A 12,289-nucleotide genomic window follows, 5' to 3' on the forward strand; every position below is an offset into this window, starting at 1 on the left:
TTTGAAACAAAATTGCACATGGTGTCCCTGACCAAGTTGTGAGGGGGCAGTCCCCTCCTGGCCCAAACGGGGAAAGACAAATTATTAGCCGGTGTGTATCTCCTTTTTTCTTCCTATGCCTGAGGCCAGTTGAGCTTTCCAGTTGGAAAGCTCTGGGACTGAATACTTCACCTCTTTCCAGACAAAAATAGATGGCCAGCCTGTGAGGTTGTTTAGGGGTGGGGGGGGGCAAATGCATGTTTCACATCTTCAGGCTCCTCTGGCTATTGAAATTTTATGTAATGCAGGGAGAGAACATCTGGATGAGTGGGACAGGTGGGCAATAGACGTTCCAAAATGGCAGGGCATGAAGTAAAAGCAGTAAAGGAGCAGCTGAGAAAAATAACCAGGAGCAAAATGACATTGGGAAGAATTCACTGCAGCACTAAGGAGATCGCTCCAGCAGTGCAAGCATTTCTGTTTGCCTGATGAAAAGATCTCCCCATTCCTCCCATTACATGCTGCTTTGGGGGTTCACCTGACCCCCCCAGTCAATTTGAGGAGATCCATAGAGGTGAGGGGGTGGAAATTCCTATTGCATTAACAGAAGCTGTTGCACAGGAAGAGACTATTTAGGAAGGTGGTTATTGCAGGTTTTTAAACAGAGGTTGAATGGCCATCTGTTAGAGATACTTTAGCTGTGATTCATGCGTTGCAAGGGGTTGGACAAATGACCCTTGGGATCCCTTCCAAGTCTACAGCTCTATGAATCTATGACCAGTTAGTTGTTTTTATCATGACACATACTCACTTGCATCCACTCATTACAGCATGAGGCTCTTATTCTCAGGGTCATGGGTTTGAGCTCTACATTGGGTGAAAGAATCCTGCAGGGGGTTGGACTAGATGAGTCTTGTGGCCTCTCCCAACTCTACAAGTCTGTGGTTCTTCTGGAGGGCTTGAGGTGGGAGAGGAAAGGATACATTGAAAGGGATGGTAAACACTGCTGGAAGTCTTGAGTGGTGAAGGGGAAGCATTAAAATGGCAGGCAAACAGTGGGGGCAGGTTGGGCATTTTACCTATGCATGCAAACACGACAATTTACCTATACAGGTGAACATGACTGTAGTGTTTTGTGTGGCTTGTCTCTTGAAAAGACATTCCTGATTGGTCATTGAACCTCCCCTTGAAACTCCCCTTGAAAGAGAGTCAGTGTGGTGTAGTGGTTAAGAGCGGTAGACTCGTAATCTGGGGAACTGGGTTCGCATCTCCGCTCCTCCACATGCAACTGCTGGGTGACCTTGGGCTAGTCACACTTCTCTCAGCCCCACTCACCTCACAGAGTGTTAGTTGTGGGGGAGGAAGGGAAAGGAGAATATTAGCCGCTTTGAGACTCCTTCGGGTAGTGATAAAGCGGGATATCAAATCCAAACTCCTCTTCTCGTTTTTTTCTCTGGATGTGGGTCACTCCACAGACCAGTGGGAACCAGTTACGGTATTAGTTTCTGCCTGTGTAACAAGCCAAGAGGAAGCGGGAAGAGGACTCATCATGTAATCACAGAGCATAATCTCCTTCCCTCTTCCTCTTAAGTCTCATTTTCAAAATGGCAGCTAGCCATCTGTGCTGCTTTTGCTACAATCTCAGTAAAACCACCACTTGGAGCTATGTGGGTGGATTGTTATGTGCACTTGCACTTTTAAATCCAAGCTGTGATTTTGCTGAGAAATTGGCAGCAGCCTGGGTTAGCTACCTAGGCTCCATCCAGGGCCAGATTTTTTTTTGGGGGGGGACAGGGAAGCAGAGAGGCAATGTGTTTCATTTGCCCCTCTCTCAAAGCAGCTTCTGTGGGGTTCTAGACTTGGGCCCCAAAGTCTGGGTCTAGTGCCACCACTGAGGGTGAAGATTCTGGCATATTGATTCACAAGTTTGGGATGAAATCTCAAAGAGGCCAGAAACCCCCTTAACTAAGATCACTCATAGGAAACTTCTTCCTTATTTGGTATTTAAGCAAGGAAAGGTTCGTTTCACTAACAAGTGTCTTTTTTTAGGAATGTAATGTTCTTGCCCTAGTAACCTCTTGTATTGTTAGCCCCATCTGTCAAGGGAAAGAAGGTGAAGCCATTCAGATTTCTCATATACATGTCAATGTCTTTACCCATTATTCATGTAAAGGTTGAGGTATTAACTGTCTTGCATAAATTTCTCTGCATATTAAATAAGGCCATAAATAAGCAATAAGCGGAGATTTAAGGGTCTGATTTATTGGTTTAAAGAAAGGGAAGAACATCCAAGCAAGGTTACATTGTAATCGTTGCCTGAGTTTCCCTCTTATCTCTCCATGTTCCTCCCATTCCAGTTCCAGGTGGCCTGAAACCACATTGCAAACAACAAATGCTTAAGCAAAAGGTAATATATATCAAAGGAACCTACAATTCTTTAGGGGGAGAAATCCAATTTCTTAATACAGTATGACTATAACCTGACTCTCTGGAACAATTGCTCCTTAGCCGAGGGCACCTTTGCTCTCCTGTAACTTAGCAACAAATGCTAAGCAACACATTGTTTGTAATCACCGCTCAGGTCTGGCTTTTATCTAGTGAGGAGCCACTTATTTAAAAACCAATCTATATACAAAAACACCATCCCTCCAAGGAGATGAAACAAGTCGTTGTTCATTTTAACTGGCTTTGAGGGAGTTCTTACTTCTCTCTCCCCTCCTATTTTTCTTCTTCAAAAACATTGAAAAAACTAATGTCAAATAAACCAGATGGCAACTGGGAGTTTTAAAGGCGGATTTGACATAATGCACCAATTAGTGAATTAGTAAACTTTTTATCTCCATAGGTGACAGCAAAAAGGGACAAGCACTATCAAATTCAGCATGAAAGACACTGGATGTCAAGCAAAAGTGGTGTCTGTGCGAGACATTCTGAGTTTCAGCAAGGTTGCCACAGGTGACCAATGTCTGAAGATGACTAATCAACCTGTCAAACGTAGAGGAATCCTAGGGAGGGAGGATTTGCTTCAGTCACTCCTTTCTCTGGGCGCTCAAATTATTATACCAGCTTCTGAAATATGCCTCTGTCAAGTACCCCACATTGTCAGGAAAGTTTCAATATTTAGCTTTATTAGCTAAAACTGTCATGCTTCCCCTCATTTATCATTCCGAGTTCCATCTGTTCAGGCCTAACAATCAGCCCGAACCTCTCAACCCTTGGAGAGCAGGAGTGGCATCTGCAAAGTGCTAGATGTCTCTGACTGAAGGAATGCTTAAAGGCTATTATTGCTGTGAAACTGTGAGGAAAGGGACCCCTAACCTATTTAACATATGTAACCCCAGAATCTTTTTGCACAGCACGGTTAAAGCTATGAATATATTTCAGAATGTTATGAAACTGACCGTCACATGGAGCCTATTTCATGACAGGTAAAAAGAATAGGAACTTTCAGCTGTTTGTTTCTCTCACAGTATCCTCATTTCTCACCATATGTTTTAGAGAAGGGCTGAGGGACCTGCACTCTGCAACTTCTACTGGACTGCAAACATCACCCCCAGCTTTGGCCATGCTGAGTGGTTCAGGACTGGTGGGAGTTTGAAGTCCAGCAACCTTGGGAGAGCCATAGCCCCTAGCTTTAGAGCCTAACTAGATATTATGTGGGTTTGGGAGTACCATGACTGGATCTCCTGTGGTTATTCTCTTATTTTCAAAGTACATGGTACCTCGATTTTTGAACGTAATCCATTCTGGAAGACAGTTTGAGTTCCAAAATGTTTGAAAACTGAAAACTCAGTATAGAAGCCTCAAAATGGAAAACTCAGTATGGAAGCTGTGTTTCATGTTCGACTTCTGAGGCATGTTCAAAAACCAAAGCATTTACTTCCGGGTTTACGGCGTTTGAAAACTGAAATTTTCATCAAACGAAGATGTTTGAAAACTGAGGTACCACTGTACCAGCAGTTAGGAGGCCACTTTGAAATAGGCCTGTAGTATTAAGGGACGTGGGTGGCACTGTGGTCTAAACCACAGAGCCTAGGGCTTGCCGATCAGAAGGTTGCCGATTCAAATCCCTGCGACGGGGTGAGCTCCCGATGCTCAGTCCCTGCTTCTGCCAACCTAGCAGTTCGAAAGCATGTCAAAGTGCAAGTAGATAAATAGGTACCGCTCTGGCGGGAAGTAAACAGCGTTTCCGTGCGCTGCTCTGGTTTGCCAGAAGCAGCTTAGTCATGCTGGCCACATGACCTGGAAGCTGTACACTGGCTCCCTCGGCCAGTAAAGCGAGATGAGCGCTGCAATCCCAGAGTAGTCCACAACTGGAACTTTCGGTCAGGGGTACCTTTACCTTTATTATCAGGGGAGAGTTAGACCTTTTTCATCCATGCCATGGCCTTGATTCAAGCCAGAGGCCCCACAACTGTGTTTAGCAGAAAGACACACTGGGAGACTGCAAACCTCCTGCATATCATCTAGTCTGGTGCTTACTTTTGGATTTGCCAGCAACCTGCAGGTGGGCTGTTTCTTGAACATTTAACCAGATAGGTTCGCACAGAGGTTGTATGGCATTGCCTGCTAGTGGTTGTTATCTCACACTTTCCTGGTGCAATTTCCCATCACTTTTCTTACTGGATTTTTGTTAGTCTGGTGACAGGAGAATTGTAACCAGAAAGCATGGGGTAACAGACAACCACATTTTGTATGAATAAACCACCTAGGATTGAATGTGGGACTTTCTGCACACAGAGAAGCTCTACCACTGAGCTGCACACATTTATTCATGAGTTTTCTTAGTAAATGATAAATGAGGAGTTCTGCCATCATAGGAAGGGCAATGAAAAATACAGATTCCAACAAGAGTTGCTGCATAGCTGAAGAAAAACGGTGGGTTCTGACTGGGATGCAGTGGTAAAATCACTCTCCAGAGTTATTTATGGGAAGATTCCTATTCCACTCTTCTAGTGCTATACACTAGTCTCAGTAGGATGGTAACAAAGTGGTAAAGAGTCTAACATCCAGTATTCTGCTCTATTCATATGGTTGCAATATTCACACACTTTGTGGTGGTCATTCCATGAGGAAATGGCTTCCATACTACAAAGTGTATGCCTATATATGAAAGGGCTTGTGGGAACTGGGTCACACATATGCCTTCTGTGGGAATGCTGCCCCAACCCATTTCCTGGGGTGAGTGACTTGTAACATGGGGAGTCCTAGCCACATGGATTTGTGCCAAAAGTGAGAGTCTTCATACTGCAGCATTTGGAATCAAGAGGCTGTCCACATGATGACATTGATCCATGTGGAAAGGCCTTTTCCTTGTTACTGCCATGACATCACTTGTTTGTTCACATTACACAGAATGCAGGCATAAACTGTCGCTAAACATGTGCAGGTGTATTTGTGAAAGAGTGTACCCTTATGGATTTGTGTAGCTCAGCTATTGTATACATAGGTACATAGGCTGTACGCTTGTTGAAAATTATGTATGAACGACTGTAGAAGTGTACAGCTCAAATTATTTGTGTCTAGAGGTACACATATTGCACACTTGGTGAATGTGACATGTGAACATCCAATTGGGAGCTGTTTTCCAAAGTGGGTGTAAAGATGACTGCATAAATTGTGGGACTCCAAGGGTCATCTAGTCCAACTCCCTGCAATGCAGGAATATGGAGGTGGCCCGTATGGGGGTCAAACCTGTGACCTTGGCATTATCAGTACCACACTCTAACCAACTGAGCTAACTGGTGTCCTCTGAAGATAACTGATTGGGGGCTCATACTTGTCTACATTTGGATCCCTTCCAGTCGGGATTCAGGCCTCATCATGGGACTGAAACTGCCTTGGTTGCACTGGTTGATGATCTCCGGCGGGCTAGGGACAAAGGTGAGAGCTGTTTCCTAGTTTTGCTGGATCTCTCAGCGGCGTTTGATACCATCGACCATAACATCCTTCTGGACCGTCTTGAGGGGCTGGGAGCTGGGGGCACTGTCCTACAGTGGTTCCGCTCCTTCCTCCTGGGCCGTGTTCAGAAAGTGGTGGTGGGGGATGAGTGTTCAGACCCCTGGGCTCTCACTTGTGGGGTGCCTCAGGGTTCTGTCCTCTCCCCCATGCTTTTCAACATCTACATGCAGCCACTGGGAGAGATCATCAGGAGGTTTGGGCTGGGTGTTCATCAGTATGCAGATGATACCCAGCTCTACCTCTCTTTTAAATCAGAACCAGTGAGGGCAGTGAAGGTCCTGTGTGAGTGTCTGGAGGCGGTTGGAGGATGGATGGCGGCTAACAGATTGAGGTTGAATCCTGACAAGACAGAAGTACTGTTTCTGGGGGACAGGAGGCGGGCAGGTGTGGAGGATTCCCTGGTCTTGAATGGCGTAACTGTGCCCCTGAAGGACCAGGTGCGGAGCCTGGGAGTCATTTTGGACTCACAGCTGTCCATGGAGGCACAGGTCAAATCTGTGTCCAGGGCAGCTGTTTACCAGCTCCATCTGGTACGTAGGCTGAGACCCTATCTGCCTGCGGACGGTCTCGCCAGAGTGGTGCATGCTCTGGTTATCTCCCGCTTGGACTACTGCAATGCACTCTACGTGGGGCTACCTTTGAAGGTGACTCGGAAACTACAACTAATCCAGAATGCGGCAGCTAGACTGGTGACTGGGAGCGGCCGCCGAGACCATATAACACCGGTCTTGAAAGACCTACATTGGCTCCCAGTATGTTTCCGAGCACAATTCAAAGTGTTGGTACTGACCTTTAAAGCCCTAAACGGCCTCGGTCCAGTATACCTGAAGGAGCGTCTCCACCCCCACCATTCTGCCCGGATGCTGAGGTCCAGCGCTGAGGGCCTTCTGGTGGTTCCCTCATTGCGAGAAGCAAAGCTACAGGGAACCAGGCAGAGGGCCTTCTCGGTAGTGGCGCCCACCCTGTGGAATGCCCTTCCAGCAGATGTCAAAGCAATAAACAACTACCTGACATTCAGAAGACATCTTAAGGCAGCCCTGTTCAGGGAAGTTTTTAACATGTGATTTTACTGTATTTTTGGTTTTTATGGAAGCCGCCCAGAGTGGCTGGGGAGGCCCAGCCAGATGGGCGGGGTATAAATAATAAATTATTATTATTATTATTACCCAAAAAGACATATTCTGTTAGATTTGGAGAAAACCTGGCATAGATCATCACAATGTTTTCTTGTCTCCCTTTATTATCTCTGACTTCTCTTAGCACTGAACAGGCTTCAAGTGCCAAGTTTAAAATCTGATCACTCCATGCAGGCACTGAGGTGCTTCTGACTTCCTAGCAAAGTAGTTCTGAATCTCTTTTACTTTCCTCCTGCATATAATGATGCACTCGCCTCCCTTCATATTATTGCTCTTTAAATATTTATGCAGTTCATTCTTCATTTGGGGATGCCTTTATCAGAGAGAAGCCAAAATACATTTGAAAATTTCCTTCCTGAAGGACTGTGAAACATCTGCAGGAAATCGCTCTCCAAAGTCTGGCTGAATTTCTGGAGCTTTATAACTTCATTTGGAAGCACATTCTCTGCCCTTTTCCAGACGCATAACTCCCTTGAACACCTGATCATTTAATGAAAGCTACCTGAATTCCTGTTTTACCAGTTTCACACAGATTGGTGCAATTTGTTCTTTACCATTTGATAGCTGTAGACTTTACAAGTCCCAGATCCTGACACAAGTTGATTGGCAGCTATGTGGTTCTGAATGTTCTAATTGTCTCTCAAGACCTCCAAATACCCAGCAGTGCATGCAGCTGAGGCACCTGAACTTCATAGTCAAGAGCACTGAAGTGTGTGCAGAGATCTAGCAGAAGCTCTGACCTCTTTGGAAGTAGAAAAATGTTCATGCTGAGTATGGTACTCCCTACTTGGGAACATTAGTGTTCTTACTTCACATTTGTTTTAAGCATAAATATGTAGCCTAGTTCATCTCATTTTCATATAATTTATACTCTTTGTTAAAAATCTCCCTTTTAGCCTTCATTTTCATTCCCTTGTTTTTTAAATCCTATTTGTAATTGGTTAATGATTTAGTGACTGTTAGTTTTGCATTTCCCTCTCTCTCACTAAAAACTCCCAAAACACAGTAAAAAAAAGAAAAGAAAGACTGAAGAGGAACAACAGAGGGTTGTTGCCCCTATTAATCTCGGGGCATGGATTTTCAATCTTATGCACAAGTACTCCCTTCTCATAATAAGTAAGTGAATTAAATTAAACTGGATTTTGCTACCTGGAAAACTACATTTCATTGCTTTGGAACACCAACATCTCCAAGTCCTGTCCCCCCCTCCCATTTTACAGTATACATCCTTATGTAGCACATAATACCTGAATGAGTCCACTTCCTATCCCTACTACATGGAGATTATTTCAGGGCAAAATATATTTTTCATCCATGCAAGCTGTAACGCTCTGAAACTGAACAGCTGAAGGAATTTGGTAAAGAATTAGTGGCTCAGCTATGACTCTGTAGCGACTTCAGGTTATAGCCACATGAAACTCGGGAGAGCAACTTCAGTGGAGTTTTTTAACCACAGCAGATGGGCTGACTCTATCAGCCAACAGCTGTTTCTGCTCATGGGGGCCCCGTTACAAACAAGGAGCATGGCAAAATTGAACCAACAATTAAAATCTCCTCGACCCTGTGTTTAAGGCTATTTTGAGGAGTCAGAGGATGATATGTCAATGCAAATGTGTCATTGTTAGGAAAGGGGTGGAGATTCCATTGGCTACAGCTGCTGTAAATTGCTGAGCTGTTGGCATTCACATCCTACGATTCAAATATATATGTACACAGACATATACACACATAGCACAAACTTTTGTTAAACTGCAAAAAATAAGGGAAAGTTGGGTGCTAGTGCCCGAGTTTGTTTGTAGGATTCTTCCTGGTATAGCTGACTTCCATTGAGATCTTGACTGGGAGGTCAGAAAGATGCATATTTGTCTCACTACACTGGTCTGGTTCACACATCACAGTAAGCCAGAGTATAGATCAATGTGACTGCAGATACCTGCTTTGCTCCTCCCTGAGCTCTTTAGCAAGCAGCAGCTAAGCCATCTGAACCTGGGATCATGGTTAAGGTCTCTCCTCCTAAGCCACAACATGTAACCACAGGACAGATGTTGACTAAAGATCCTTCACTTAGCTGCTGTGCCACACTGACGGAGAAAGTCTGGGAAGGAGCAAAGAGGCTGCAGTCTCCTCTTTGGGAGCCAGCATATTCATGCTAAAGCATGGTTTGGCTTAGAGTAACACAGGATCATGGTTAAGGTCTCTCCTCCTTAACTGTGATCTGTAGCCAAGGTTTGGCATTTGATTCTATGCTAAGTGTGCCCCACTGTGCCTGATCTGAAGAATGTGTAATCTAGTATTTACATGAGTATTAACTTAAACAGAAATTTGATCCCACATGTTCTACACATTCTTTAAATTCCACATATTCTCTTTCAACTTCTTGGATTTCATTGGTCTACAATATGCAACTACTCTTATGGGACCTGGGTCATCATGGCCAGCAATACCAGAACATGCAGTCCAAATACTCTGCTTGACAATATGTGTTCACATTTCATTTTTTTAAAAAGTACATTATATGCACCATAACCCAGTACCATTCAACTCCTGATTCTGCATTGTCCTAACATTGGCACAAAGTGGTTATAGAACAGTAAATTCTCACCAAGATGTTCCACACAGAGAAATATATTGGCACCTAGATGGTCACTGAGAGTTAACAGAGCAATGGCTTGCAAAACTTCAGTACCATCTAACTGTTAATGAGCATCAAGGTTTAGCTAGGCACAGTGTCTCTACTTCCATCCCTTGGATACCTTTTCTAGAATATGACCTACCTGTGTTGGATCTTTCTGTGGACTGTGCTATTTGTTACTGTTGTCAAAGGTTCAGACCACCTGTACACTGCAGGGATCCTCAAGGGATGCTTTTGGAAGTTGCTGTTTGGATATGTCATGGAAAGCTTACAGGGCACACCAGTCAGGAAGCTAGATAAGAACCTTATCGCCTTGCTCTAACAAGACCAGAATAATAACAACAGGAAGCTTCTGATTTAACCCAGATATAACTAAGCTGAGTGTCCCCAGCACAATCTACACAGGGTGGCTCTTACTTGGTGCTGATGATGGTGGTGCTCCTTGCCCATTCCCTGCCACAATTACACCTCTGCTTTCTTTTATTCAGTAAACAACCAGGTCTTTAGAACCTGCTTAAATGAGGGAAGGAGTTCTGTAGTATTGGGTCCACTGCTGAAAAGGCACCATCTCTTGTGCTTCTCAGCCTGATGCACCTTTTCTTGTGTGAATGGCAGACAACATTTTAGCACTAAGGATGTGCTCTTCTTCTACCATGCTGCAGCTCCATCTCAGCAGGTTCTGCTGATACTGGCAATGAATCAGAGATATTCTCATATAGCAATTGACTGCTCCTGAGCATATCTGTGGACAAGGAGGTTGGACCTCAGATCCTCCAGACAGATGGTTACCACTGTCAAAGCTTCCATTGATCTGGCAATGCATAGGCAGCTGCCAATCCAGTGTCAGAAATTACAGCCTTGGGCACTTGATGTGGAAGTCCAATCCCAGAAACTGCATAAACAACATCCTTCTGGGTATCTGATTCCTGATGCACCTTTTGAGGAACTTATGAAAGTCTGCTATCAAGCATATATTGCAGGATGAGGGTTTTCTCTCAGATGCCATTACTGCATTTCTTCAATATCCATTGTTTGATAAAATGTCTTGGTTAAAAATCCTGTGTTTGCTATGAATACAGTATAACCTCAAAATTCAATTCAAAATTCTAGACACTGCAAATCCACAGCTTTTGAATCCATTTTTTGTGAACTGTTGTTACACATTTATTCACCTTTCTTGAATGCAAGATACTTGACCTGCAGATCTGACATTTTAAATGTGGCTTCATTAGTGCTATGGGCTGGGGGGGGGAAATTGGATGCACTTAAAATAGATCTGTCAAGCTGAAGTAGTCAAATTGGTACTTTTCATGTGCTCTCGCAGTAAGTATAGAAACGAAATGATATTACAATGAAATATACAAATGTTTGCTGTAAATACTAGTGACATTTCCTGATTCCCTCACTGATAATCAGATTTTTATTCAGGGCAATTGTGATGAAATTATTTACTGGTAAGATATCCATGAGTCATTTATTTTCTGTGGCATTTTCTCCTGGTTAAAATAGCACGAGAAAAGATTTCTTAATTAGATCATCCATTCTTGGGCTTTGAAATAACCGAAGTGAAAATGTGCATTACGATTAGTACCATTTAGAATTTTCTTCACCGCATTTTGAAAGCTCAGAGGGGATACAAGACGACCATTAAAAAGCTCTACAGAGTGTAATAATACCAAAATATCAAATAGTTCTACAGAACAGCTTAAGCCCTGCATCTAGAAAGCTCAATTCATTCAACTGTCTCTACCACATATGAACATAAGAAGAACCGGGTTAAACCATGTCAAAGGCCCATCTTGTCTGGTGCTCTGTGCTCACATTTCAAGACCTTCAACTATCTTTCTACAGTGTATCTTTCTACGGTGGCTGTCCAAGTTAGGGGTGGGTGGCACTGTTTTGTGGTGGTTCTGCTCCTAATTCAGTAGATATTTCCAGAGGGTGATGCTTGGGGAGTGCTCTTCAGCCCCATGAAGCCTTCAATGTGGGGTTCCTCAGGGTTTGATTTTATCCCATTTGCTGTTTAACATCTACATGAAAGTGCTGTGTGTGGTTATCTGGAGGTTTGGTGTACGTTGTCAGCAATATGCATGCTGGAACAGGCCAAAGCCTCATGTAGCGCAGCATGCTCTTCTCGCAGCAGCCAACCAAAAGCCCATGGGTTATGTGCTGGCTGGCCTTCTGCCTTCCCTTGGGTCTTAATTACCCATTTTCTCCCTTTGTTAAGAACTCATGCCGCTTTTAAACTTCCCATCCCTGTTTCCCCACCCTGCTCTTCCTATATCAAATCAGGAGAAAGTGAACTATCTTTGGGAAGAAGGCCAAATGAACTCAAGGGTACTGGGCCTATGCTTCTTAAATGGAACACTTTCTCTTCATCTTACCTACCATTTATAGAACAATACCTTTAAATCTAAAATGTTGAATGCACTCTCACTGCGATATTATCAGAACATGTGGTGGTGATGGACTTTTTGCTAGTGGAGTGCAGAGATGGCCTGCTAGTTTCCACTTCTAGAAAGCCATTTGGGAAAGAAAGAAAATTACAGCCATGAAGGAAAACACTTGAAAAAGACTGAGT

This window comes from Podarcis gaigeae (assembly GCF_964106915.1).
Source record: "Podarcis gaigeae genome assembly, chromosome: 6".
In the NCBI taxonomy this organism is placed as follows: Eukaryota; Metazoa; Chordata; class Lepidosauria; order Squamata; family Lacertidae; genus Podarcis; species Podarcis gaigeae.